This window comes from Brienomyrus brachyistius, unplaced genomic scaffold, assembly GCF_023856365.1.
Source record: "Brienomyrus brachyistius isolate T26 unplaced genomic scaffold, BBRACH_0.4 scaffold37, whole genome shotgun sequence".
Taxonomy (NCBI): Eukaryota; Metazoa; Chordata; class Actinopteri; order Osteoglossiformes; family Mormyridae; genus Brienomyrus; species Brienomyrus brachyistius.
The window spans coordinates 1857486-1880815 of NW_026042312.1; the positions used below are offsets into that span (position 1 = coordinate 1857486).

The 23330-nt window shown below is 42.6% G+C and overlaps 1 long non-coding RNA gene across 1 annotated transcript; it reads left to right on the forward strand.

Annotated features, from left to right (window-relative positions):
* The first annotated feature begins 20961 nt into the window (after window positions 1-20961).
* LOC125722232 (uncharacterized) lies at window positions 20962-22282 on the forward strand. The gene is made up of 4 exons (XR_007386233.1): window positions 20962-21026; window positions 21266-21346; window positions 21905-21973; window positions 22093-22282. It is a non-coding gene; the product is annotated as an uncharacterized LOC125722232 (long non-coding RNA).
* Window positions 22283-23330: the final 1048 nt, after the last annotated feature.

The following is a 23330-nucleotide window of genomic DNA, read 5'->3' on the forward strand; positions in this document are numbered from 1 at the left end:
ATCACCTGATCACATATAAAACACTTCCCACGCAGCACATTATGCTTTATTATCTATTTATTATTCAAACATCAAACTTTGATGACGTCAATGTATATCCCTGACATAAATCACTGACGTGAAGCTATGGACATCATACTTAACTAGCTGACGTTTTAGTATTTTATATAGCATGATGGGTGCAGATCTAACTTAGTGTATAACTTAGTTTCGGCAGTGGTTTTGAAATATAGAGTCCATCGTCATGATCCCATAGTTAGCGGAAGCGAAAATAGTGTAATTAGTACAAGTACTAAAGAAATGTAATGTAATGTAATACCGAACAGCTTTCAAAAATGCGGTACCGCAATACCTTTTTCGCACCGGTATCCCGCGCAGCATCAGTCTGCCTGAGATATTTGATAAAGTGTGGATCTTCCTGTACGTGCAGCACGAATAAATAAAAACCTCTGCTTTGTATACTTGACAAATCTGTGTGTGTCATCATACTCAAAACCGCCCCAAATAAGCCACGAAATTAACCATGAATTCTACCCTACTGTGGTACACAGCTTTGCTTCTTATGTTTCTTTCACACAACAACAAAAGTTGCAGGTTGATGACAAAACGTGCTCGCGTCCGGACCAGTAAGTGCAACAGGGGGGCAGAACTGCGGAGGGGGGCGGGATGCGATCGTGCTCGGTTGCCGTATAAGGCAGCCGGGCCCAGTGTGGTACGCGCTTAGTCTAATTACAGGTTCTTGTGGGAAGCTTGTGTGATATATAACCTTGTTCGTGTCAGGTTTCGGACTGGTTGCGAGCGCGATCGCACGGGCAGGAAACAGGCAGGCAGAACACGGGGAAACTGGGATTTATTAGCACTAAAACGGGACGAAGCACGAACATCGACTAACTAACATCAATGACCGACCAGGAACGAAAGCAAGACATGGACTGAAATAGACAGGACTGGGCGAAAATAATCGGACACAGCTGGGTATAATGGGGAAGCACACGTGGATAATCAGGGGGGCATGGCACACATGAGGATCGTACGAGCTGGGCGTGACAGTTCGACATACTGATCGCTATGTATCGCTTTACAACAGTTTGAAATGTTACCAAAGTGTCATTTTATAATTCCCATATTAAACAAGTTACCTTGCATAGTGCTTTGGGGAGAGACAGACTCCAAGAGTGCAGTTCATTTCACGTGTCTTTAAGTCATTGTCTGATATTATCCAGAGCTGAATGTGTGATTCATGCTTACTACTATATTCTTGCTTTGCAGTTCTTGCACATTTTTTTTTCTTATTTACTTCTAAAAGTAAATAAAAAACTTATTAAACTGTCATTATTATATAACAACTATACGTATTATGATGTTATTATTTAGTTATGTTGTTGCTTGGTTACATTTGATGCCTCCGCACGTGGGAAGCTACCGGTTTGAAAGACGCGGCTTCACTTGCTTTTCTGCACCAAGATGGCAAGGTACGTTGCATTTCTGCTCCCATTTTATCGTATAAATTATCTTATTATTTAGTATCTGTCTTTGTATGTACAGTGGTACCTCGACCCACGAACAGTCCTGATCATGAATAAATCGGGTTACGAACCAGATGTTCCAAAATGTTTTGCATCGGTTGTCGAACCGTGTTTCGGGCCGCGAACACACAAAAGTCCCCAAAAGGGTCCAATGAAAGCTCCCCAAAGAACCACCCGAAACGCGAAGAAATGTCCAGTATAATAAAAATTTTTTAAAAAATCATATTTTCGATATTACTGCATTTGACTGTTACTCAGTCTTTTAATGTTGATTGTTTAGTGTTTTGGGGGGATGTTTTGTGGTTCTTTTCCGTGTTTTGGCGTGTTTCGAGCGACCAGCGTATGCTCAGTTTTAATGTTTTATTTAATTTAGCATTTGTTAGCATGTAAATGTAAATGTATGCTCTTAATTATATGTGCACAGTCTGTCATAATTTGATTGTACGGTAGGGGGTGTTGAGTTGTACTGCGCGTGCTCGAAGTGTATATATGTATGTATAGAGTGACCTAAAGAGAAAGACGGCGATATGTCCTAGTTCATGGTGAATAACGTGTTGTGTGAACTTATTTTTCCATTTATAAATCCTCTATTATTGTTAGTCTTCTCCCGATTTTCTTACCGCTGCACCGACAGTTTGACGTGCCAACAGCATTACTTGTTACAAGTAAGGTTATTTTAATTTAAGTCTATATTCTTGGTCGCGTTCTCCCCATGTCGTCGTGGGGTTTCCTCCGGGTACTTGCTAAATTGCCCGTAGGAGTGCATGTGTGAGTGAATGGTGTGTGAGTGTGCCCTGCAATGGGCTGGCCCCCCCATCCTCGATTTTTCCCTGCCTCGTACCCATTGCTTCCGGGATAGGCAACCCAGTAGGATAAGCGGTTTGGAAAATGGATGGATGGATTCTTGGTCATAGAAAAATATTAAAAATTGAAGAAAATGCAGCGTTTCTGAGGTTTAAACATATTGAACATAATACATATTTACAATATTTGAAATGGGAAAATTGATTGAGGTCACGCACTTTTCAGGTCAGGAACTAAGTTCGTGAGCCGAGGTATGACTGTATATTGAAATATGTTTGTGTAAAATTCAGTATATTGTTTGGACTATATTTAAATTTTATGTGCAGGTTAGTTAGTGTCATATGCAGGGTTGCCAACCCTCACTCAAGATGTCTTGTAGTCAATCTGTTTTGTTCCATTATAAACCTAAAATTAGCTCCATCAAAAGTGTTGGGGTAGTCTGCAAACCCTCCAGACTATTTACAAGGTAGTAAGACTGTTACACATATGGAGATGAATGTGCAGACTTGTCTGGAATTGAGAATCTCACGCCAGCCAGCTGACCAAAGATAGCAGCTCTGCCTGTGCAGTAATGCGGTTGTTGATTGGGAAGGTGTGGGTCAGTGCAGAAGTGTAGTCCACATGTCAGGAGTGACTGACAGCTCCATTGCATTGCCTGTATGTTGTTTTTCCTCATTCAGAATCAGACGAATGGAGAAAGCTGTTTGCTGGAGCGACGACAGATACTGGGCAACTTGGGACAAGTGGGGAGAGGTGATTGACTGGGGAGATGAGAAAGAGCTGTGCTCCCCAGCAGAATCACCTTCTGACCAGGCTGACAGTTCAACTGAGTCACATTCCCGAAGGCGAATTGCCAAGGCAGTTAGCTGGACGGATGATGCTTATTGGGCAGCCTGGGACAAGTGGGAAGAGATCATCTGCTGGGGTGATGAAGAGGAGTGCTCCCAAGTAACTCCACCCACTAGCCAGCTTGGGAGGGATAAGGGGATAGATGTACATGGGTTGGAGGCTTTTGTGATAAATAACAGGACAATCTCCATAAAGCCTGTAGACAACCATCAAGACAGTCTGAAGATAGGAGCTGTGCTGGTAGACCTCTGCCAGTTTGATCTCGAATATTTAGATCAAAGTAAATTTAATTTCGAAATTGTACAAGTACAAATTGGAGAAGTTGAAGTGGAGGAGACTAGAGAAAAGTCTTTTGAAAAAGCATTTGAACTGGAAATTGTGGATGTGGCAGTGGAAGTTGTAAACAGTGAATTCCAGCTGAATGCTATAAATTTGGATATTGTTGAAACTAAGGTGGACAAATTATTATTGGAAGAACTGATCGTTGGCGATTTAGAAGCAGGCAATGTGAAGGTGTCAGTGTCAAATGGCAATGTGGTGAAGGTACCCTTAAGGTACCCTTCGCCACAGAGGAACAGAAGGACCAGGCAACCTTAGACCATACTCTCTGGTGGTTGACTCGTGGCAACTGGACTTGTCTCTGAAAGTTAGAAACGTTTCGCTGCTCATCCAAGCAGCTTCTTCAGACTGAGGGAGGTTGTAAGTCTCCACATATTTATCCTCCTGGGTAAGTAGTATAAGGGGGCTCGTTGAGTGAAACAAAGTGGGGGGGGGGGAGTTGCGGGTAGATGTAACCAGTCCCTCCTACTCCAATAGAGTGGGTCGTTAAGGGTGGTCCACCTGGTGGAGGTGTGAATTGGGTCTGTTTTTTTCCTGGGAATTATTTTTGTTTTGGCAAATGATGAGAGGGCCGCAGGTTAAATTGGAGACAGGTTGTGCCTAATGCCTCTACCTCTGTTGAGTGAGGGGTTGTGCATTTGCACATGCAAAGCTGCTTGGACGAGCGGTGAAACGTTTCTACCTTTCAGAGAGGTACAATGTCTTTGGATGTCTTTTGTCTTATGCAGTCTGGGAGTTGACTGAATGCTGGGGTGGGGGTAGCTTTTCCTTTGTAGTGGGGTCCGGTGGGGCGCCTTGGGCTCTGTGGGGCCCGGTGGTGCTGCTGCCTTGGGCCCCGGTGTGGATGGGCCTGGGTCCCCCTCCCTGGATGGATTTCGGGGAATGGGGAGTGCTTATGGGGGTCAGCGGGGAAGTTGGCTCCGGGGGGTGAGGTATTTTGCCCCCCCCCCATTCCTTTCCTCCCCATCCCTAAATGCTTCCCTCCTCCCGCTCCATCACACCACCACACATGTAGGGCTTTGAGGTGTAGGTGCGTTGCTGGGATGCAGGTTAGGTATTCCTCCTCTGTCCCCTCGCGACCACCTGTACCTCATTCATACACTACAACGTAGACACTCTCATTACTTACTCTCTCATGACACATACATTTAGGGCATTGGGGATGGGCACACAGAATGGCATCCAGAGGGCGGTCTGTTCATTCAGCCTTACCTCTGGTGCCAGGGCCCACATCTCAATTTTAATCACACATAGACATTGAGGGCTCTGGGGAGAGGCCGAGCTAACACCAGCTGTTGGTCGGCAGGGGGTGGTTAGTGCCATGCCCTTCATCTGTTTTAAAAGCACTTTAGAACAACACACACCAACACCACATCTGAGCGGGCGAAGGGGGGCATGGGGTCTTTTCACACCCCCGTTCCCTGTTCACCATTTGGGGCTGGGGGCCGAGAGGAAGAGCTGGCCGTCTGGTCGGGGTCTGGGCTGGTGGGCTTCTCGGCTACTGCGGGGTCCGGGGTGATCTTCTGGTCTCCTCGCCAGAGGAAAAATAGGGGTCCACATAGAGTATATATGGGGAGTGAGAGTATGTGTACAGCGTTCATTTCTGTGTGTCTAAATGTTGGGTGAATGTGTAAATATTTGTTTATGTCTGCATGAGGGTGGGAACGTATGCTTGTATATGTGTGTGCCTGTTTGTCTATACACACGTGTCAGGTTGGGTCCTAGACTCCACCTGAAATAACATCTCGGGCACAATAAAGTGGTCCTCCGCAGAGGGGGGGTGGTGGAGGGAAAAAAAAAAAAAAAGCTTGTGACCCACCGACCGATTTCTTATTTGATTACTGTTGTTCCTTGTCTTGTTTTTGACCCCTCGTGGTCTGCTTTTGTTTTTATTAGTGTCTCTAGTGTTTATCCCCTTTCCTCCTTTGAATCCCTGATTGAGTCGTCCACTCTCTGTTTCTGCTTGCTCCATGACACGCTGTCGCTCTCAATCCGCCCTGGACCTGTGACAGTATTTCTGTTTTTGCTTTTGTTTGGACGTACTGAGTTTAGGATACCTAGCTTAGAAGGAATAGTTTAGCCTGTCATGTGTAACGTTGTTAAATGCGCTGATATCAGTGTTATGTCACAGTACCAGAAACTTAAAATGGTACATTTTGTTTTCTTTTTGTTTTCTTGCAATTACTACATACAATTGTTTAATGTTTTGCTGACATCTAATTAGAAAATAAATGCATTTATGCTTTAAATGATCTTTTTGTTGTCTTCAATCATTTCAACAGGTGAAAATGACCTGAAATCAATGAGTTTGAACACTGGACACTACATTCCGTGTTTGTGTATAAAGTCATGTTTAGCGTACATGCGAGTTCATTCGTATCCTTTTCCCCAGAGACAAAAAGTAGGCTAGGCTAATGGGAAAAAAACACACAAATATATAGACCTAATGTCAGTGTATTATTCATGAGGTTTTGTAATATTTTATATCTTATATAGTATTATATTTTGTAATATCTTTGGTGTGTTTAAAGCCATAAAAAAACTTTTTTAGAAACCTAGGCTGTTGATCAAATCATCATCAAATTTGGACTGTGGGGGGAAACCGGAGTCCCCGGCGGAAAGCCCACGATGACATGGGGATAACATGCAAACTCCACAGACATGTGACCCAGGTGGAGACTCGAACCCAGGTCCCAGAGGTGTGAGGCAACAGTGCTAACCACCTCACCACCATGCCGCCCCATCATCATCATTATTATTATTATTATTATTACTACTACTATATAATAGGCTTTGCTAAGCAGGTAAATTCATGTGGACTTGTTCTTTTCATGTTAAGACATTAATACCAACTAGTTTTAAGAATAGTGGAATGTTACACTTTTTTTCTTCCGTTTGTGGCGCCCCCTGGATGGATGTCGCCCTTAGCATTTGCCTATATTGCCTATGCCACGGGCCGCCCTGATTTTAACCAAAAAGTGTCTCTTCTCATTTTGAGTCCATTTTAAGAAAAAAAAATTGCTTTTTCAAGACACTTGATGTTCTTTGTTTGATCCCTGTCTTTTTTTTGCTGGTTCTTTGCAGCAGAAAACTTAAGGTAATTTCTAGAGTGTAATATGGACAATTTCATTCATTTTGCTTGTTTGTTTTCAGCAAAATGTTAATGTAATTTCTACCCTCCAATAAAGAAAAAAAATCTTTGTGAAAGTATTTATTGACGTGTAAAATGTACGATGTACAGTGGTAAGGGAATGTGATCTCTACATGTTGGTTAATGACATGCATGTATGTTTGCGTCATTTCATTTTTTGGTAAGACATTTTATTATGAATTTATCCTTGAGTGAACTAAGTATGCTTAATAAAAGTTTGCCTATTTCCAGTTACTTAATGACCCGTACCAATAATAATTGATAGTTTGTTAATTAATGATAATTTCATGACTTTACTTGATGGGGCACATCATTATTAACTAATTGATGAAGTAAGTATGTAATTAAAAGTAAAATATGTGTAACAGAGAATGTAGCAATCTAGACCATGGGTATGTGAATGAGAAGCCAAAATTGCCTGTTTTTTGTGTTGGTAGCAGTTGACTATAGTTTTGACTTAAAGCAAACGTTTCTGTACAGAACTGCTCCAAGACCTTTGTTTTTGTGCCTTTCCATGTAGCTGATGTGGAACCGTTAAGGGCTGAGTACCAAGTATCTTCCTGTACTAACACATCAAAGCTGCTCTACACCCTCACAAAGGCTTAAGGTATGATATCTGTAGAAAATCCATCCATTTTCCAAACTGCTTATCCTTCTGGGTCACGGGGGTCCGGAGCCTATCCCGGAAGCAATAGGCACGAGGCAGGGAACAACCCAGGATGGGGGGCCAGCCCATAGCAGGGCACACTCACACACCATTCACTCACACTTGCACTCCTACGGGCAATTAAGTAACTCCAGTTAGCCTCAGCATGTTTTTGGACTGTGGGGGGAAACCAGAGTACCCGGAGGACACCCCACGACGACACGGGGAGAACATGCAAACTCCACACACATGTAATCCAGGCGGAGACTCGAACCCGCATCCCAGAGGTGTGAGGCAACAGTGCTGACCACTGCACCACCATGCCGCCCCTACCTTCTCCCAATTTGAAATAAATGAAGCCTTTTCTGGTTACTGTAATCAGTTTTACACCACACATTTACAAATTAATGAAAACATGAAAGCCGTTGTCTGACTGAATCAGTCACATCTATACAGTCAGTCAAAGGCCATTTGGGCTGCTGCCCCTGTCTGCACTTCGGCTGCTACAGCTGCTGCTTGTTTCATGGTGTGTAGAACAAATTTAGGTATATAGACATATTTATTCAAAGCAAAGCTTTATACATCACAGCTCACCTGAGGCCTTTAAATAAGTGATTCTAAAGGCTGAATGAAACTGCACTTAAGAAAACAAGTCCATATTTATAAAACTGTGTGTGCACATGGCTCCACATAACTTGTTTATATTTCACCAAAAACTTGAAAATATACGCTTTAAAAAAAGCTCAGTCCCACCCAATACACTCCCGCACAATTCAGTACAAATAGTTAATACTAAGGCATTTGTGCTTTTCTAAATGTTGATATATATATAAACAAGTTTGCACATTATTGCACTCCAATGACATTAAATGGAAGATCAAAAAATTGCTCTTAAAAGGTGTTTATGCAATAGTATAAATTTTATTCCCCCTTGACTTTTGTTGGGACAAAGTACAGCAGGTGTCTGTGTGTAGGAGATATAAAAACAACTGAAGATTTATTCGTAAATAAAAACATCTATCTTAAAAACATTACATTTACAGTTACTGTAAAATGGGTCTTTTTTGCAGTGTAATAGTTGCCGATCCTTATCACGACCACCACAATTTTTGCAAAACCTTTAACTATGTATCAGCTTGGTACAATTTTTATTTAAACGCTTCTTAAAACACTACTTACCTGCAGAATGTGTCTCTGTGTGATTATCTCGGCAAACTGAAACTCACCCCCCAAGTCAGACATGAAATAAGAGGTCCAGCTGTGTCTGAGGAATGGTTATCCTGTTGGGGTTAAATATATATGTTCAAAGAATACTACAAACGTGTCTGTCTATAGCAGTTTTCATAAAGTCTGATGAATTGAACAGTTTTATGAAATAAAAGGAATGTTACAGGAACCATTCCAAAGATCTGAATGCTAGTATTTCTGCACTCTGACTCCCCAGTTAATATGAGGGAATAAAAAAGAAAAAAGTTTGAGATTAAATTATTTGCAGTGTCTTCTAGCAATACACTACGAACTACATCAGAGAAATTCTATTACTATTATATGGAGGTGGGTATCAAAATATTTCTATTAAGGGAGTCAAATCATTAGAAACCTTGACACATTTTAACTGTCAGAACTGGCAGTGGATTGTTTTTAACAATAATAAGAATGGATGATTTATTTATGTAGCTGCTCTGCAGCCCCCCAGCACTGCATGCTGAGGCATTATGCTTCCTCCCCTGATCACCTGTCAGCGGTGCGACCTCATGTGTATGACTGCTGGTAGAGAGTCTGTTTAAACATTTCCTGAAGCGATTCACTTTTGAGGGCCTGCATGGTGGTGCTGTGGTTATCACTGCTGCCTCACAGTCTTCATGGCTCCATGTGTGTGGAGTTTGCACGTTCCCCCCATGTCGCTGTGGGGTTTCCTCTGAGTACTCCGGTTTCCCCCCATGTCGTCGTGGGGTTTCCTCTGAGTACTCCGGTTTCCCCCCATGTCGCTGTGGGGTTTCCTCTGAGTACTCCGGTTTCCCCCCATGTCGCTGTGGGGTTTCCTCTGAGTACTCCGGTTTCCCCCCATGTCGTCGTGGGGTTTCCTCTGAGTACTCCGGTTTCCCCCCATGTCGTCGTGGGGTTTCCTCTGAGTACTCCGGTTTCCCCCCATGTCGTCGTGGGGTTTCCTCTGAGTACTCCGGTTTCCCCCCATGTCGTCGTGGGGTTTCCTCTGAGTACTCCGGTTTCCCCCCACAGTCCAAAAACATGCTGAGGCTTGGAGTTACCGAACTGCCCACAGGTGTGCGTGTGTGTGTGAATAGTGCATGAGGGTGCCCTGCGATTGGCCAGCGTCCCATACTGGGTTGTTCCCTGACTAGCACCCATAGCCTCTGGAATAGACTCCAGACCCCCTGCAATCCTGAATAGGACAATGAATGGATTCACTTTTGATACCATTAATTATGTGAATATGATAACAGGAAACAATAAAATGAATATAATGATGCTACCTAACAATAATAACATTTTCTATGGCGTGTATCCAGTGTTCAGCCTGGTGTCCATTCCTGGAGGCACAGGTACAGTGCTGTGCAAAAGTCTTAGGCAGCCAATGAAAATGTTTACAGCTATTTGTCTGAGAAGAAAGCTTGTATTAGCAGTAAAAAAAAGTCAGAACTGAAACAGTAATCCAATAAAAAGCAACTTGAATTTCTCCTGTTTTCCAAAAAGTGACTGATACCTTGTTGGATGGTTATAAGAACACGGCTTTGGTTCCCAAACCTCTCCTCAGCTCAGCCATTCCATGTGTTTGTTAGATCTCACAATCAGCTCACTTAACTTAATTGATTAGCTCTGCCCTCAACAAAAGGAACAGCAAGCAGATTATTGCCGAAGCGTACCCCCCAATATTTAATTTGGCTACCTTCGCCCCTCCTATAAATATGCCTTTGCCTTTATACTATTAAGTTGTGCCCCCCCCCCCCAATATCAAACTCTCTCCTACACGACCATGTGATGATTTTTTTAATACTTACTTAATGCATTAAGTTCATTCATTAAAAAGAAGTGTGACTGAGCTGTCACCTGAAAGCACTGTGCTACAGTGAGTTCTGCTATTACATTAAATGCTGGGCAGCACTACACAAATGCATTAACACCAACAGGCTAAATTTAAAATCAGCAACCCTGCCTGCCTTCTTTAGGAAAGCACTGGCCAGGCCATATCTGTGGTGGAGTTATGCCAATTCCAGGGGACCACGAGCACCATCATGGTGGGACATGCCTCCATCACCAACAAAGTCCAGAAAAGACTTTTCTTCCTACATGAACTCAAGAAGCCTGCAACCTTAGGGGGGAGCAAGTGGCTTCGTGGGCTCAACCTTTCAACCTGTGACCAGAAGGTCACTGGTTCAAGCCTGGGCTCAGTTATGTTTGCAGGTTCTTCAGCAAGGCCATTCACCCCCAGCTCCCTAGGTGCTGCTACAGGTGGCTCACATTCACCCATCCACACACAACACATTCATACTCCGGAGGCAGAGGCTGCCATGCAAGGCGCCAACCTGCACGCCGGGAGCAATTTGGGGTTCAGTGTCTTGCTCAAGGACACTTTGATGGGGTTAGGAGAAACCAGGCCTTGAACCTGCAACTCTCTGGTTGCTAAACGATAGCACTACCTCCTGCACCATCATCTTCCCCATAAGATGGGGCAAGTTGGGGGATGTGTGAACAGAATTTGCTCACAGGGAATAATTATTATAATTATTATTAGCACAGGGGGCGGCATGGTGGTGCAGTGGTTAGCATTGTTGCCTCACACCTCTCTTCATCTGGGTTTGAGTCTCCGCCTGGGTTACATGTGTGTGGAGTTTGCATGTTCTCCCCATGTCGTCGTGGGGTTTCCTCTGGGTACTCCGGTTTCCCCCCCCACAGTCCAAAGACATGCTGAGGCTAATTGGACTTGCTAAATTGCCCATAGGTGTGCATGTGTGAGTGAATGGTGTGTGAGTGACTGGTGTGTGAGTGACTGGTGTGTGAGTGTGCCCTGCGATGGGCTGGCTCCCCACCCTGGGTTGTCCCCTGCTTCGTGCCCATTGTTTCCGGGAAAGGCTCTGGACCCCCCGCGACCCAGTAGGATAAACGGTTTGGAAAATGGATGGATGGATAGATGGATTATTAGCACATCATGGAATAGTTAAAGATGGACAATATACACTAGTGGCCAAAAATGTGGATATTAAGTAGCATTTCTGGCATTGTGTTTTAAAAATTATTACACAAATATTAATAATAAATAATAATAATACATTTTATTTATAAGCGCCTTTCAAAACACTCAAGGTCGCTGTACAATGCAAAAAATACATAGATTCAATAAAACAAGAAAAAACCTAATGATTAAAAGAAACATGTGTGATTAAGAAAGATAAGACAATCTAAACAGGTAGGTTTTGAGTCTGGATTTAAAAACGGAAGAGAATCTAAATTACGGAGATCAGGAGGGAGAGAATTGCAAAGCTGGGGGGCAGAGTAACTGAATGCCCTGTTCCCCATTGTCATTAAACGAACAGAGGGTACAGTGAGAAGGAAAGAGGAAGAGGAGCGAAGAGTGCGGGCAGGAGCAGCAGAGTGGATGAGGTCAGATATGTATGGAGGAGCGAGGTTATGTAGTGCTTTAAAAGTGGTAATCAATATTTTTAAATTAATTCTATGTTTTATGGGAAGCCAGTGGAGTTGTTGTAAGACAGGAGTGATATGGTGAAAAATAGGAGTTCGTGTTATGACCCGGGCTGCAGAGTTCTGAAGGAGCTGCAATTTCTGGAGGGATTTATTAGGGAGACCAAAGAGAAGAGAATTACAGTAATCGATACGGGAGGTTACAAGGCTGTGAACTAAAATAGCCGTGGTGTGGGGAGTGAGAGAGGGGCGAAGACGAGAAATATTACGTAAGTGGAAGTATGCGGACCGAGTAACATCATTGATGTGTGAGTGAAAGGAAAGTGTACTGTCGAGGACGACACCCAAACTCTTAACCTGAGGGGATGGATGGACAATTGAATTGTTGATATTAATTGAGAAGCTGCTAGATTTGGAGATTGCATATGGGGTGCCTACTAAGAGGACTTCTGTTTTGGAACTGTTAAGCATGAGAAAGTTAGTGGAGAACCATACATTGAGTTCCTGTAGACAGAGAGTAAGTGAGGATGGAGGAAGTGATGATGAGGGGCTAGAGGAAAGGTAGAGCTGGGTGTCATCCGTGTAACAATGAAAATTAATGTTGTGCTTACGAAAGATAAAACCAAGAGGGAGGATGTAGATAATGAAAAGGAGGGGCCCCAGGACAGAGCCCTGGGGAACCCCAGAGGACAGAGGGAAGGTGTTAGATGTGTGTGATTTTAAGTGTATGTACTGTGTACGGTTGGTGAAGTATGAGGTGAACCAAGTAAGTGGAATGTCCGTGATACCGATAGAAGATAGTCTATGGAGGAGAAGGCTGTGGGAAATAGTGTCAAAGGCAGCGGTTAGATCGAGAAAGATGAGAATGGAAAGCAAACCGGTATCAGCAGCTATAAGAAGATCATTAGTGATTTTTATAAGTGCTGTTTCTGTACTGTGGAGGGGATGGAAGCCTGATTGAAACTGATCATAAAGATTATTATTATTAAGGTGGGCATGTAATTGAGAAGCAACGATTTTTTCGAGAATTTTGGAGATGAATGGCAGATTAGAAATGGGACGGAAGTTGTTGAAATCATTAGGATCTAAACCAGGTTTTTTAAGAATCGGAGTCACAGTAGCAGTTTTGAGTAGTAAGGGAACCGTTCCAGAAGTGAGAGGTGAGTGAATAATGTTGGTGATGAGGGGAGCTAGTACTGGAAGGCAAGTTTTTACAAGGACAGTAGGTAGCGGGTCAAGGGGACATGTGGAGGGTTTAGATTTTTTAACCAGTTCAATAATGTCCATAATAGAGGGGAGGGTAAAGCTGGAAAAAGTGGTACCTGGGTACGAAGGAGACGCACAGATATCCACTCCAAGGACTGCAGCGCCGGAAGATGGGAGGTGTTGGTGAATGTTGCTGATCGTGAAAAATGACATGAGTGAATTAGCGAAGTCGGTGGATTGGAGGTGGTAAAAGAGTGAACCAGGGGGTTTGGTGATGCTGTTAAGAAGAGAAAAGAGAGTCCTAGAGTTATGTTGGTTTGACAAGATTAAACCAGAGTAATAATTAGATTTAGCAAGGCAAAGAGTGTCCTTGTACAATTTAATGTGATTATTGTACATTTCTTTATGAATAGTGAGTCCAGTTTTATTGGCAGTAATGTTTCAAAACAATGAAAGAATGTTACACATATTATACATTAGACAATTAAATAAATAACTGGTGTAACAGTTCATAAAATCTTAAAAAATTGCAAGTGTTTCCAAAATTTTGGTCATCAGTGTATATATCAGTTAACATATCGGTATTGGCCGATAGTCATTACAAATCAAGATATCAGCATCGGTCGGGTATGTCAGTCAGGCTAATATTACCGGCTGAATTAACTGGAGAATAGGCTATTTCCTTAATAGCCCCCCCTTTCACCAGATCTGCATGTACTTCTCTCACTCCCTCCTCTGCATCTCTAGATAAGGGATACTGGGCCTTGTGAGGCCGAAAGTCAGACTTGGGGTGGACCACCAAAGGCTCAACTGACACCACTCTGCCAAAATCATTTTTCCCTTTTGCGCATAAGCAATCAGGTACTTCCCCTAACCAGTCTGGCAGTGAATGAACACTTTTCTCCCTACATTCTTCTGCATCCCCCATTCTCTGTACCTCTACACAGTGATCTATTTTGTACCTTTGCACCTGTCCATCTCCACACATCCACCTTCCATCCTCTACACACACCCACTCAGTCCTTCTCTCATATTCTGCGACTCAGGGTCCTAAGTCCTTCTATTCTAATGACCCCTTTTGCCCATATGATAAATGGGGGACCGAACCTCCCACATATCACTGCTCCTGGGCGGCTGACAAATGGACAGATGCAGCAGACCTGTCCTCTGCCACATAGAGGTAATCAAGCACAACAGTCTCTCCCAGTTTTCCTGCAGCTTCGAAATCCTTTATCCACTCAGCCCCTCCTCTTCCAGAAAACTGAGCATTGCAATGCAATCTTTCAGGCTGTTCTTGACCTTCAGGGATACAGTCTCTCAGAATTGTGTCATCTGCTAGCCACCAAGTGGCAAAGTTTTCTTTCTCCTATAAACAAAACAGTCCCAAAGCCTCTGTCCCGGCCTTTGGGTACAGGTTCTTCTTCCTCATCATCATTCCCTTGGTCATCGTCCTCATCCTCCTCATCGTGGGAAGACTCTTCCTGCTTTACAGAAGGATGTGGCATCGGACCCACTGCCCCCCTTCTGCAGCAGGGGCAGAGGGCTCACCTCTTCCTGTTGGAGGAGGGACCTGGACAGGAGGGCGAGGTGCAGGTGGCAGCGGTGGAAGAGGGGACACTTCAGGCAGGACAGGATACAGGTGATCTGCATTAGGCTTTTTCCTCTTCTCAGCATCAGCATCAGCCACAGGTGGAGAAACAGCAGCAGTCGGATCGGCCCCCCTTTCCTCTCTGCTAACCATTACATGACTTTCCTTATCAATCATCAATCCTCATCAAGGCCACAGACTTCCACCGAAAATAATATTCTGGCTTGTACATTCCCATACTACAACAAACATTCCCTCTCCTTTCCAATAACGTTTCACAACATTCTCTCTCCAATATGTTTAGAGTGCCCTCCTTTGGTCATCTACCCCCAGTCTGATGGTACCAATTTTTACAAGCCTTCTTTAGTCTCAGGCCAGTCACCCGTCCCATTATTTGCCTTGGGGATGGTTTTCCCTTATCCCCCCTTTTTTTTTTTTTTTTTTACATTCCCTCATTATCTCCCTCTCGATCTCTGAGTCCCTTTCAGGGGAGTGCGAATGTTTGCAAGGTAGCTGCCGTCTGTACAAAGCACGCAGCTACTGGGTGACCACTAAACTAAACAAGACAACTTGTTACTGGGTGATAAAACCCTAAAAGAACCAAGTGTAATTCTAAACATTAGATGTTCTAAAAACACAATTCTATCTTTACTTTTGACACCTGCAGTGTCAAAAGTTTGCTCCAGTGTGGAGCAAAATTCCATGTATCAATTTATCTCAATGAGGATACTGCACCTGGGAGGGTACTGCACACCCTTTACCACATACACATTCTCCAAAACCATACACCCTTTATACTCCCGTGGGACCGAGAGTGGACCAAACCCCGAACAGTCCCTCAGCCTGGAGTCAGGGGTCTACGACAGCGCCTGTCTTAGGTTGTCCCTGTCCACACACAGGAATCTTACCCGTCTTTGGCCTGTTACGCAGTGCTGTGCTACTGCATGCAATGCATTCACTGTCCAGCCTCCGCCATACAATGCCGCGCCACGCAGTACACACACCGCCCTGTCCTCTGCCCCTGATGCACCAAGCCTTCACTGTCGTGTCTGGCCCTCCGCGGGTGACAGCTTCCCTGCTGTCTGACGGCTTCCCTGCCGTCTTGTGCCCCGTCACACAAATTCACAGTGGCGCCACTCAAAATCACGGACTTTCCCAAGGTCTTGTCATCCACCTAACCCACGTAATAGGTCACTCAGGTTTCCCCTTGGACCGCACCCTTTCCCTATTACAGGTGGATGAGCGCTCCCTCCACGGCCCTTCCGTCCGCGTTCAGCGCTTCCCCGTGCTTGGATCCCACAGTCACGGCGGACTCTCACACACTCACACACTATCACAACATAACCTTCAGCATCAAGCAAAGCAGCAGCAAAAATGAATAAACAGAGAAGCCTTTACCTCACCAGCACAGGTCCGGCCAAATCAGTCTCAGGAATGTTCAGCTCTGGGACAGCGTGATCTCCGTTGTTCCTTGACGAGGGACTGGGCCAATCCTCAATCTCATCTGGATCTGGTCCCATCAGGCTCTACGCCTTACCTACTTCTATCGCAGGACCCCATCGTCTGGAACAAACAAAGAACTCAGCTGCCCCACGTTGGGCGACAACTGTGGTAGAAAAATTTTAAATATAATACTTAGAATAAAAGTTGGACCTCTCAGTTTGATGAGGTAAAGGAAATCTCTTTTATTCTAGCAACTCAGCAAAGCGCTCTCATCACACTCTGGCATTCGGTACTAAATCCTCCGGAGTTCCCCGAGCAACCAGTTGATAAACCATAACTCCCACTCCACAGTAAGGGTGTCTAAATCCTGATTGGTCACAAAACACCAATGAACCGAGCTCAAACGTATAACAAACACAATTCTCGAATTCTATTGGTTCACCTTGGTGGCAAGGTAAAGTCCACCCATTCTGCTCAGTTTACCAGAACATGTCTCGACTGCTAGGCTCCTACTGGAGATATGAATATAGATATTGATTACATGACATTGAATCACTGTAAATACTTGGTTGTCCTTTGATTAATGATTAACGTATTGACATATTGTCATTGAATCACTGCCAATACATGGTTAACATATGATTAATATGATTAACATGATTACTTATACATTTGCACTACCGCATAGCTTGCTATATATTGTCTGCCGCAACTATTTTATAAAGCTATAACTCGCTGTGCACCAGTTGGGGCAGCTTCGAATATCTTCCTGCAAGTGGTTTCTCCCCCCCTTTGTTCCGCTGTCTGCTTCTCCAAGGCCCGAGCTTTCCTCAGGGTCTGCAGAACTTACTGCAGGCAGCTATCTCGAAGCGAGGTCACACAGTATTCAAAACAATCTCTTCTTGCCTAAGGCCTAAGACACACACAGACCCAATATGCCAACCTCCCGGGCCTACCGATGTCCAATTTTAATTCCACAGTTACCTGAAATAAGAAAGAATTTTATATTCATTTCTATCTTCGACATCGGTATGTAACAAACTCTTCATTATTTATATTCCCATATAATGTTATTTAATATATTTATTTTTCAAGACCTAAAAAAGATGACATTTTATATGAAAAACTAGAAAAGTTAAAAATATGATTACACTTCTGCAGGTCTTCCTTCAGTCTCTGAGCAAGATCATTCAGGTTCATCTAATTCCAGATTTCAAGCATGACATTGAGAGCTTACCTTGTTAATATGTTTCACGGGATGCTCACCCTGTTCAAGGACGCTTACCTTGTTAATTTGTTTCACGGGATGCTCACCCTGTTCAAGGACGCTTACCTTGTTAAATTGTTTCACGGGATGCTCACCCTGTTCAAGGATACTTACCTTGTTTTTCTGAGGGGTTTTCCTATGGACAAGAGAAAGTGTTGCGCAATATGTTTCGTAAGCCCCTGATCGGTTCACAGGACACTTGTCTTCAGGAAAGAGGGAAAGCGTTGCTCAAGGACACTTGTCTTATCATTTCTGATTGAAACCGCAAGCAGCATCACCCAGACAAAATTGGAGAATTAAGAGCGCATTGGCTGAGGGGAGGGGTGAGCCTGGCCAGCTTGACCCCGGCCCACATGCAGCGCCCAAATTAGTATAAAGGAAGGGGGAGATCCCGGTGTTGACCGGAGATCAGCCGTGGGATAGAGCGCGCATCGCCCGGCACTTCTCAGGAATCACGTGTTGGTCTCCTGCCAGGACTGAAAGGGGCTCCCCGGTCCGTGTGTGAAGGTGGGTGATTATAGCATGTCCGATTATAAATAGCTCTGCAACTGCTTATGCCTTTCATTGATTCTTGGGAATAATTATCACTGCTCGTGATAATAATTCTTATATTTCATTGCTTCTTTTCTATATATATATTTATTTTCCTACTGTATCTTTGCATCTTTTCTTATTAGCTATATATAAAATAATTCGATATCCATGGTAGTATGGATTATTTTGCATTTGCTTTTGATACGATATCTTGGTATTGCTGTTAAATACGAGGTTATTTTGTGTTATTTATTAAAGTGTATTTGAGTGAACCTGAGCGTGCCTATTTGTTCCTTCGAGATGCTGGAACAATTTAAAACGGTCTTACCCTTCTGCCAAGTTTGCATTTCAGCTGGCAAGAAGCACATTGTGGCTGGACCATATGGAAAGCACAAGTGAGCGATTTCAATGGCTGGAGACTTAAAATTCAACGTTTTGAAATGTTCAATTTTATTTTAAGGTTTTTCCTAAGAAAGGTTGTGAGAGTATTGAGGTTAATACTATTAAAGGTATTAGCTGAAATGTTGCCTGAGATGTCTTCAGTACCAATGGTACACACATTTAAAATCAGCACATTTTAATAACATTGAAGCATTCATATTGACTAAATATTTTGTTCATATGAAAATGTGTGTGTGTGTGTGTGTGTGTGAGAGAGAGAGAGAGAGAGAGCGGGTATACCTATCCTTATGGGGACACAATGTCCCCATAACATGATAAATATCCTTTTTTTTCCCTTATGGGGACCAGGAAACTCTATTTTATAAAGGTCAGTGACTGCTATGAAAAAACTAAAAATGCAAAAACTCTTTTACTTGTATTTTGCTTGGTTACTTATGGTTATGGCAGGGTGGGGGTTAAGGTTGTCATAGTTAGCGTTAGCATTTTTCCCATAGAAGTGAATGAGCGGGCCCCATAAGGATAGGTATACCCTACATGTACATGTGTGTGTGCGTGTGCATGCACGTGTGTAACATGCTGGGACACACAAACTGGTAGAGTACATGTAGTACAGGTAAGCTATGTTGTGAAAAAATAGCATCGCTGCTGTAAAGAAAAGTAAAAACTAAAATAAATTTCCTATCCACAGCTGCCACTGGGAAAGAAAAAAAAATCCCTTCCAACCCATGACTGACAACCAACAGGATGCAAACCTTTTTTTTTTCATTGAAACTTCTGCACTTCTAAATGAAGACGACAGTTTTGAATTCCAGCTGCCAAAACACCAGCGCTGTGCTTGTAATCTACTAAACCCAGTAGCTAGAGAAGATGGCATAAATGCAACATCCAGTGAGGCATACAGGAAATTGTACCATTCTACATTTAGCAAGTGTAATGGTCTGCAGAACAAATGTGGAAGGTCCACTGTTCCCTCCAGCTTCTCCGACCGAATAAGACAAGGTGGAATTGCTTGTTCCTGGCAGTGGAAAGACTATGTAGGATAATCGAAGACAAGGGTGAGGGGGCAGTAGGAGTAATGTGCACCGGCCTAAAGGTCCCAATGTAAGTAAGAAATATGCTATGTGTTTTATTAGTTAATTAAAATGAATGTGTTCAGTTTTCTTTTTTGTACAATATTCTGATTTAATTCAATGTAAAGGTAGGCTTAAAATTGCGGTGCTGTTTGTTTTGTTTTCATTACAGGTTCAACCCAGCCGACTTGCGTTCCTTACTGAGTATGCTGCTGTAATGAACCCTGTCGCCCGGGCAACCAACATTCTGCAAGCGGAATCTAATGCCCAAATGGGGTGGATACTTCCGACAATCAACCTCCTGACCATCGAACTTGACAGTCAAGATGCAGCTGAAGTACTGCAAGCCTCTTGTTGATGCGCTACAGACTGGAATTAAGAAGCGTTCTGGGCACATGTTGAGGAATGCTGAGCTGATCGCAGCTTCGATTCCTCTTCCAAAATTCCGAACATCATGGACAAAGGATGATGTCACAATCAAAATGGATAAGACAGCATGTGTATACACTGTAAAACCTAACAGTACTTCTTAATAAAAGAAGTTAATATAACAATAATTAATTATTGGTGGTGTATTTAATTGCCAGTGCTGCCCTTGGATGATTAGCATATGCGGAAAGGTGTTAGGACTGTTGTGATACCCTTTTCGGTGTAGTTCCTGGTACCGCCCACTCCCCTGTAGATCAAAGGTGCTGAATGTATATTTGCATAACATGACACAGTAATGTGTTTGACTTAACAGATTTTTTTTAATTCACCACGATTGTGATGAATAGGGCAAGAGAACAAAAACCACAGAAATGGCTGTTATATGTTAGCCAGTGACTACGCAAGATAGTATAGCCTCTATGGTTTAACTAGAGAAGGCATTGGCTGGGAAGAAAATGCTGTGGAAAACCAACTGTTTTGTTTCTCTCTAAGACTGGGCTCTCTAGGAAAAACATCAAGTCCATATGTACTTCTATAATTGAGGAGATTTCTTTGGGGATACACATATATAAAGGATATATCGAATTTATATTGTATAGATTATATTTAAGCATCATTCATACTCAAGTGAGAAGACAATTATAAATCCATGTTATGAAAAGGTTTCTGTGTCGGAAAGGTACAGAAAGAGCCTACACTCAAAAAAGTGAATCAGGTGGGCTGTTCACTGTATATTAATTTTATGTTTTCAGTTTAATTAAAATACATATCTTTGTCAAGTTAAAATATTTTTTTCTAATAAAGTCTATGTAAATATGTCTTTCGTTATGTGTACAAAATAATCATGCATTGGTTAATCACAAATCATTTATTTTAAATGAATTATGATTGAAATACTTCTTACACCCAGAAGGTGGCAGTAAGAAGAAGATTAAAATGATTCAGACTGCGCATGCGCAAACTCATTATCGTTCTTGTTTTTGGCGGTTAACTAGCCAACGGTTTGGGAGAGGTAGGTGGACGTTTTTCGTCTGTAGTATTATTGAGCATGATTTAATTGTGTGTGTGATACAACACTCGTTATATATTTCTGAAGTGCTTGGTTTTTAGAGAGCGGTGAGTCTGGCACGTTTGCTAGCTTATAGTCGCACGATAACAGTACGTTAACGTTAGGTCAGTCTGCTTTTATCCCGCCGAGATGTGGTTCGATAGATAATTTTACTGTCATGTTCCTGTCGGAATTTTCAGATATCAAGCTTTATTTTACTGATGACATCCAGTATTCTTTCTAACGTCACTGCTTCATATTAAGTTTTCTATCAGCAAACTATTGGGGGGTTTTTACTGTGAAACAGGTACAGGAAATGCTACGTGTTTTAAACAGCAAATTACGTTGGGTTACTCGGTTACTAGAGGACCAAGAGTTAGCACGTACGGTAAGTTAGCTACTGAAATAAAGCACTGGTAGCTTTTGGCAAGCGCTGGAGCAGGCGTCACCAACAACGGGTACGGGATCCTGCAGTGTTATGTTTTAACTAGACTGCATTTCCACAGAGAAAATGCAAAGTGTGCTTACTCAAATGCAGCAGTCGTCTGACCCTTCTTGTCTCTGTTACTTTTCCTTTTTTTGTTTTTTAATGTTTTGCTAAATGTGGCTTTATGCTTATTCTTAAAGTGTGACACAGACAGTCCCAAGGAGGAGCTATGTATTGTGGTCCTACAATGTTGTGCTGTCATTGAATATTAGAAGAAGGTATTGCCAGAGTTACTATTGGTGTGAATTTCATTTTGAGTTACAGCTGCAGAAATCAGTTCACAGCTAGCTACTTAATTGCTGTGAATACAGTTGCCAGTATTTTTAAGAAACATTTATCAGGTGACGGCTTCATTCTCTTGCTGTCGTTCCGAATAGGTTTTTTTATTTTTTAGATTTCTAATTGTCTTAAAAACAAGTAATGAACTACATTAATTTATGGCTCCATGTTGAATTTCAGATTCTGGGCGTGATAGCTATTTCTTCACTCATTGATGTGGTGTTGGCAGCACTGCTGAGCTTGCTCGTGGTATGTTAACAGTCAGACTTTTGTTTCTTAATTTAATGCTTTTTTACAAGTTCAGTTTCCTTTATCAATTTCTCCTTTGTGTTTTTTTGTTTGTTTGTTTACCCCCCTTCCCCTCTCAGATTTGAATGTGGTTGTGTAAAGGTTGCAGTTCAAAGACCTCAACTAGAGGCCAGTTACTTAAACATTACAGGTTAAAACATCCACATTATGGGCGCAGGCACCCATATCCTTGCCCATATATTAGTTGTCCATGTACATGCAAGTCATGGAATGCGCTCAGGTCACATTTGTGTAGAGTCCATACTAGAGAAACATCACGGCAAACATTGACATCAGCTACATTCAGCTGTCATGTTTGTGGGTTCTCTGAAGCTGCCTCTGAAAAGGAGTATTTCACTCATATAAATTTGCATCTCAAAGCCAATGAAATGGTTCCTTGCATGTTCAAGGGTTGTACATTTAGGACAAATATTTATGGGACATTTAAATCACATAAAAATAGAAAGCACCTTGGTTATTCTTACAGTGACTTTAAACCTGGAATCGTTGCAGAAAGAGACAGTTTTGAAAGCTCAAGTGTTTCATGTGAACGTGGAGACAATGAAGAATCAGAAGCCCAGCTTGAAGTGCAGTCTAGTTTTCAGAGAGACGTCTCAGAAAATGTTGAAAAGATGATAGAAGAGAAACTTGCAGCACTGTTACTTAAGCTGGAAAACATACTCCATGTTCCCAGTAATGCAGTCGATGAGCTTTTACAGGACTTGCACTTCCTAATGAGTTCTGCATCCCAGACTACATTAAATGCCATTGTTTCAGATTTTTATATTAAGCATAATCTAACTCTTGATGCAAAAGAAACTGAGGAATTGGCCTCTGCCTTCTGTCTTTCTAATCCATTAACTAAAGCAATTGGAGATCAGGGACCACTTGGCACTGCTTTTAAGCGGAAACAGTACTTCAAAGACAAGTTCCAAGTAGTTGAACCAGTTGAATATGTTTTGGATAAGGAGCGCAACCATACCTACCAATATGTACCATTATTGCAGTCATTGCATCAGCTCCTTGGCAAAGATGGTATAATTGATGATGTAGTAGAAAACTACAGTGCTCACCAAAATGAAACTGCACAACAAGAATACAAGTCATTCCAGGATGGAGAATTTTTTAAACAAAATGAGTTTCTATCTTCAGGGGAATTGAGAATAAATGTCACCCTTTATATTGACGAGTTTGAGGTGTGCAACCCTCTGGGTACTTCCAGAAAGAAGCATAAACTTTGCGCTATGTACTGGATTTTGAGCAACTTACCTCCAGGCCAGCACTCCTCTTTGTCATCCATCTATTTAGCAGTACTGTG